The sequence below is a fragment of the Lycium barbarum genome, chromosome 6, assembly GCF_019175385.1.
Source record: "Lycium barbarum isolate Lr01 chromosome 6, ASM1917538v2, whole genome shotgun sequence".
In the NCBI taxonomy this organism is placed as follows: domain Eukaryota; kingdom Viridiplantae; phylum Streptophyta; class Magnoliopsida; order Solanales; family Solanaceae; genus Lycium; species Lycium barbarum.
In genome coordinates, this window is record NC_083342.1 from 58,597,502 (window position 1) to 58,604,575 (window position 7,074).

The 7,074-nt window shown below is 35.3% G+C and overlaps 1 long non-coding RNA gene across 1 annotated transcript; it reads left to right on the forward strand.

The window, feature by feature from the left end:
- Positions 1–1,192: 1,192 nt before the first annotated feature.
- LOC132644020 (uncharacterized) lies at positions 1,193–6,623 on the forward strand. The gene is made up of 2 exons (XR_009583810.1): positions 1,193–1,658; positions 6,232–6,623. It is a non-coding gene; the product is annotated as an uncharacterized LOC132644020 (long non-coding RNA).
- Positions 6,624–7,074: the final 451 nt, after the last annotated feature.

The following is a 7,074-nucleotide window of genomic DNA, read 5'->3' on the forward strand; positions in this document are numbered from 1 at the left end:
CTGCAGAAGGTACGGATCACCCTGATGCCTTGGTAGGGCCAGGTATGTATGACCTTGAGCCTTGGTTGGCCAAGTATGTATGAAACACCGAACCCTCGTGGTCAGCATGCTATATTTGTATATATATATATGCTATGTATATGACATCTATATGAGTACGAATATGTTATGTATATGAGGTGTAAATGATATGAATGTGAGTAAGGATATGTAAATGGTTACGGGTACGGGTATGGAGCTATGTACACAAATACGCATTAGAAATGAAAAGTTCCTATGTAAGGTAAGTAAGTGCCTGTGACGATGAGATTACTGTTTCCCATCTTGTGCTAATTCTCATTATTGTTCATTTTGCTTCTATATCGATATTGATCATGCTTTACATACTCAGTACATTCTTCGTACTGACGTCCTTTTGTTTGTGAACGCTGCGTCATGCCCGCTGGTGCACAGGGAGACAGACTTGATCCTTAGCTTCTTTATCATAGATTACATAGCAGAGCTCTATTTCATTCGGAGCCGTAGCTTTTGGGTACTTATTCTTTTGTGTACATAATTATGGGCATAGCGGGGTCCTGTCCCGCTCATGTGATATGTTATACTCTTCTTAGAGGCTCGTAGACATGTGTATGTGGTTAGATGTGTTTGGCCTTGTCGGCCTAGATTTTGTATATTATTTTGTTGGCCTCGTCGGCCTATGTACATTGTTGTGGCATAGATGCCTATGATGATATAAGAAATGTTGTCGTCTAATGGGAATAGTATGATGGATGACTAGAATGCATGATTTGATTTGTGGCTCACCTAGATGTTATGTGAAAGTATGTCAAGGGGGTGCCCGGGTGGGACAGATCCGGGTGCTCGTCGCGGCCCCCTAGTCGGGTCGTGACACTACTGCGCCTTCATAGTTTCCAGGACTGAGATTTGATAGACCCACTTATTCTGGCCCAGACCAGAGCTCCAAGGCTTCCAGTTCCCTATTCAGAGGTGATTTTAGCCAGATGAGGCCATGTATACCACAATACGCCAAGTGGGGTAAGTTGCATGACGGATAGTGCAGTTTGGGTTCAGATATGTGTTATACCTACGGTCAGCCAGGCCATATTATGCGAGATTGTCCGTCGAGAGATGGTGGAGGTGTAGTTTAGCCAACAGGACTACTACAAAAAAGGCCTTTGGTGGAAATTTTTTAGAGGCAACAAGGTAATAGCCAGTAATTAATTCTTTAAACCAAAGCATTAGCGACACATACATATTAGCTAGGAAAAAAATATATTTCGCCCGGCGATTAAAAGATACAGCCACTATAAGAGTTAACCTTTAGTTTTTACTATAAATATAAAAAGTATTTCATTTCCTTCTCTTTGGTAAATGCCTATGAATACTGAAAACCCTCGTTAAAGCCCCATTGACGCCTAATTATGCCGCCCAACTACATCATCAATTTTTTTCCAGAAAAGTTCACAAAACTAACATTATCAAGGCCATGTCAACGTTTTTCTGGTTTTGAACGCTGCTTCCAAGCGTCACCGTCGGTTGATTCTCCATCGTCTTCTTCGCTTATGTACCCTTAGGTAATGAAGGGGAGAATAAGGTACATTTGATACAGTTACATTGGAAAAATCAAAAATTGATAGCAAACCAAGTTTAGGCCTAAGGTATTTTTTTCCCCTTAGCTTTCCAACGATTTGTTCTCCATATTTGTCTTAGCATTTTGGGGAAAGTGAAACTTGAACACTATTTGTGTATTGCTATATTGCCTGTCATCACATATGATTCTGGCTCATTATTTCTACTGTATTACTTGCAATTGTTAGGAGGATAAACTTTAGAAGCATATTTGGTGTTTGATAAAATGTCACATAGAAATATTGTCATTTATAAGGATTAATGGGTATGGTGTTTTACAACACGTGTTTCTACATTTCAGCATTATATCTGCACTTAAGCACGTAAATTAATATAATTTGGAATAAATATCGTATATGAGTAAGTATTTTTTAATTATACGTTGTCTAAAATGTAATTTTAAATTTTCACACAAGTTGGAGTATTGTATATGTTCTGCTAATGCTACCATCAAACTTAAAGAAGTTTTCATTCTTCGTTCTATATAGGTTTAGTATGGATAGGTTTCATGTTATCCTATATGAGCTAAATGAGGCTGTTAAGTTATGATGTTATCATCATTAAAGTCTTTTATTGAAAAATAAAAGTATTATCACAAACAGAGAAATAAATGTTGAATGAAGATGTGTAATGAAAAATTATATCAACAAATTTATCATTAGTCTAGTGTTTTTTTAGGAATAGATTTGCAATGAGAACCAAGGAGTAGTAAAATCTGTAGCACAAACATAGATAGAGTGAACCTTTGGGAAACTGTGAAAGTTAAAACTGGAGAAAAAGAGATGGTAGATAGGAAATTGATTGAATCAATGAAGGTGCAGAGAGTTTTTTGATATTTCTTTGTGTTGTACCTTCTGATGAATTTCTCTATTCTCAATGAAAAAAAAGGTAATTTAGGAGTGTGTTTGAGAGAAAATCATTTAAGTGTGTGTGTGTGATCAGTGTGAGAGACTGAGAGTTTATATTATCCTTAGCCAAAGGAAACAATCATTAAGGATAAAATATAAATGATATCTTTTTTTGTTTTGCTACTAATTCTGATGGTACCAACACTTAATGTAGAAGGAAATAGCTCTTGAAATATTAATTTCAGAAGATTTTGATAGGGGAAAGACTAGGCTAATCAGATTGGAGGGACTGGCTGGTGGCATGGATTCCTTTGAGATGTAGCTGTGCTAGTACAAGGATTTTCTTTGTTAAATCCAGTTACACCTAGTTTTTCATTCTAAGTTTGCTGGTATCTTCACATTGAGATGGAGAACTAAAGGAAAATGCAACACAAGAAGCTTGTTAAAGACTAGCCCACTACTAGATTATCCTCTAACATCTATCCTTAGTTAGATCAGTTAAGATGATATTGTTTAGATTTAAAGAGAAGTTAAGCATCACTGATTTAGTCGAGGAAATTGTTTAAAAGCACATAAATATTCCTTGGGTAGTTTTTCCCTAAGTTACACGGACTCGGGTGCGGGTATCCGATACGGCTACGGATTTGAGTGTCGGATTCGGCAAAATCTAAATTTTAAGATTCAGGGGTGCGTATCCAGTTATGGATACGGGTGTGGGGATTCGGCTGTAAATATGAAAAAATATAAAAGGCATATGAAAACATACGTTCCAAGAATAATTCGTTGTACAAAGGGGTCAATTTTATTATGTTCAACCAGTAAATACGTTTGTGCTTTTGTGCGATTAAAAATATAAATTAATTATCAAAAAATTGACATGCTAATAATTAATTTTAAAACTATCCCTATATTGTATAAGAAAGAAACATTTATAAATAGCATAATTAGGTGCCTTTCAATTTTGTGTCACAAGTAGCATATAATAGAAAATAAAGGGGATAAAAATAGCACAGATGAAGAATAAAGGGGTCATTTTTGTACGTTAATACAATAAGACTTTTAAGAATCCTAATTCAGCTTGTACATGACTACATGTCTCCTCTAGCTATAAACAATCGTCTTCTTCATATTCCCCTAATTTCCTTTTCAGGCTTTTACAGAGCAAAGTTTTCAAGCCTCTAGGTCGTCTCTTTCACAGTCTTTCATTCTTTCCTCAAGATAGAAAGAGAAAGCCATTCAAGGCCGAAAACAAACCCTCCATCTATATCACTGCTTCTCTCTGCCATCTGAACTCAACACAACCTTGTATTCTTGGTTTATCTAAAAGTACTATAATATTGAAGATATGTCATTTTCCTTATCTTAAATCTGTTTTATTTTTAATTTTGAGAAATCAAAATCTCAAATTTTCCCCCCAAATTTGTCGACGAACTCCGGTCAAAGTATCCGTATGTAATTGACCGTATCCCGGACGTTTGCCGTCCCCGCACCCGCACCCGACCGTATCCTGAATGGGGACGGCACCCAAAATGGCGAGTCCATGTAACTTAGGTTTTTCCTATAAGAATTGATCAAGTTCACTGGGTTTGACTTCATTTAGCGAGCATCTTAAAATCAGTTAAGGATTTAACTCTCCCTTGCTTATGCTTTAAATTCTTCTGTGAAGTTTTCCAGTTAGGTTATGGAATATAGTCCTTGGTTAAGTCTAATAATTATGAGCATGAGTTCATAGATCGTTTTTTTTTTTTTTGATGAAATAAGTGGTATATTAATAACAAGGCATCCAGGGGATGCGAGATTTACAAAAGTAGGAAAGTCAGCTCTATAAAAGGCAAAAATAAAAACCTATCATAAAACTAGAGAGCTGACAAAATCCAAGAATTGATCAGTGTCATACAAGGGAGTATGGTTAACCCAACTAAAAAGTAAGACTAGGCATCTGCCTTTAAAATTGGAGCTGTTAGTTGCGATGCCATCAAAATATCTTTGGTTCCTTTCTGTCCATAAACCCCACACAACAACAGCGGGAACCATAGACCAGATTCTTCTGATGGACTTCTCAACTTTCCAATTGCCCCAACTTACAAAAACTTCCCTGAGACTATTTGGCAAAACCCACTGGAGACCAAAAAGGGAGAAAAACATTGACCAAATGTCTCTAGCAATCGGGCAGTGCAAAAAAAGGTGGTTAACAGTTTCAAGCCTGTTCAAACACATGTAGCATCTGTTAACTGTATTAATTGGGTTTTAGCATTCTGAGTAGTAGTTTGAGATATGGTGCACTGTTAATATATCAAAGGCGTTGGAGGCCTTGGTTTTAGGCTCCGATCGTGATCACCCTTTTTATTCTGGTGCTTGTGTCCTAGCACATAAGGATTATTTGTTCTTACTTCCAGTAACGTATATAATTATACGTCGAGGGACTGTCTAGACAACTATCTATGATGTTTTAGAAGAGATACTTTAGGATTCATGGTTTTAGTGATGGACTGTCTACACAGTTATCTATGATGTTTTAGAAGAGATACTTTAGGATTCGTGGTTTTAGTGATGGGCTGTCTGAACAGCTATCTATGATCTTTTAGAAGAGATACTTTAGGACTCGTGGTTTTAGTGATGGATTCTTGCTTAGTAGGAAGTTCAAGGTGACTTAAGTAGGGTACTTGGGTTTTGATTTATATTCAACTTGCTTAACTTCAGAAGATCTAAATTAAAATTGACAGGGAATTGACTATGATTCAAATAGGAAACCGATTTGGCAGTATAACTATGTTAACTTTGTCCTGAATTTGTTCTGAAGAGATTAGTATCGAGGAAGATGAACAAGTAGATGGCCTTGTCGAAATTTTACGAGCTCTGTAAATATGTTTTTGCTTTACTTTCTGTTTATTCTAATTTTTGGAGGTGACCAACATAACCTTAATGCTGAGGAATACAATAGTACCAGTTTCAACAAAAATATATGTCCTGAATTTGAAGAATCATAAATTCCTATTCATGAGAAATGTAAAAGAGACAAGAGGTTTCTCACATGATATATACATGACTTTAGTGATGCCGCACTTTTTGCTTATTTATTTTCCTTGCAACCTCTGAAACATGTAAGAAGATTTTCTCAATGGTTTAAACGCAGGCAAATACCTTAAAATTTTCAAATATGATCGTCAATATTATAAGTAACTCAATAGACTTGTTCTATGTTTAATGCCACTGAAAACCTACTCCTGGACGGGTCATTCAATGAGATACTGTCGACTTTGTATCTCTAGTTAATTAATCTTTCACTTACAATCACTGATAATTTGTAAACGCTTCCATTTCATGGATCATGGTAATGGTTTTGGTTGCATCATTTCAAGATGAGATTCGTCTCAGCTTGACTTTTCAATTTCTGATGTATGAAACTAGGTTCGTAACTTCAGCATAAAATAACTCTTGGGGATGTCCTTTAGTCTGGAGAACTATATTTTGAAAATTTTTGGACTTTTTAGTAGTTCAAGCAGGTCATTGCTCCTCATAATTTTATGTTCATCCTCAAGTATTCACCTTGAACTTACCTATAATTTCATGTATATATTATCATAGACGTTAAAATAGTCACCTTTCCTTGACTTAGTTTGTCAAATTTAATTGAAGGCCTTTAAAGATGGGTGTTCTATTTATTATGTTTGTCCTTTAATTTACGTAGTATTTCAGATTGTTCATCTTTTTGGGACATATATCATCTATTGACACAATTTTATTATTATTTCAGGTCTTACAATCTAATGTTTGAAGATTTAAACTTTAGAAGATTTCAATATGACGAAGAGTTGCAGAAATTATTTGAAAACTATTGTGTCCTTTTTTTTAATTTATTTTTTATTATAGGATTGGTTATATAATGACATTAATTATTTAGTTCAAACAATTTAAGTTTTTAAGTTGTTACATTAATATTCTGGATTAGTCCTTTATTTTTTCATCAGATCTCAAGAGATGTATTATGTTTTTATCAATTAATAGTGATATGTTTTTTTAGCATTTACCTTAGTTGCCACCAAAAGGCTCTATTACTGGATTATTATTTGGAAGAACATTGTAGCCATTATCGGTGGCCAAACAATTGTTGTTGAATCTCGTAGCTTTTAGCTACAATTTAATTGATTTTATGGACCATAAATTGGATGCTAAACGTGAAAAATTCACACATTTATCGTAGCCATTATAATTGCTATAAATTAATTGCCGTTAGAGAATGTACCTTTTAGTGGCAATTTAATTAAATTTACCGGCAAAAAAATGGACACTAAAAGGGCATAATTAGCCATTTTCAGATTGGATTTAGCTGCAATCATAATTGCCACTATACAATTGCCATTAAAGCTAGTGATTTTTTGTGGCAATAAATCATACCTTTACCAGCATTTCGTTAAATGGCCGCTAAAGGCTTTAGCGACGCCAACATCACTGGCCAAAGTTTAATGGCCGGTAAATGTTTTGGCGGTAATAATAATTGCCGCTAAACCCATTTTTTACTGCCGCTAAAGACCCTTTTTGTAGTAGTATCGGCAGCTTGTTCTTCATCATCGGTGCCAAAATTTCTGCAGACTCCTAA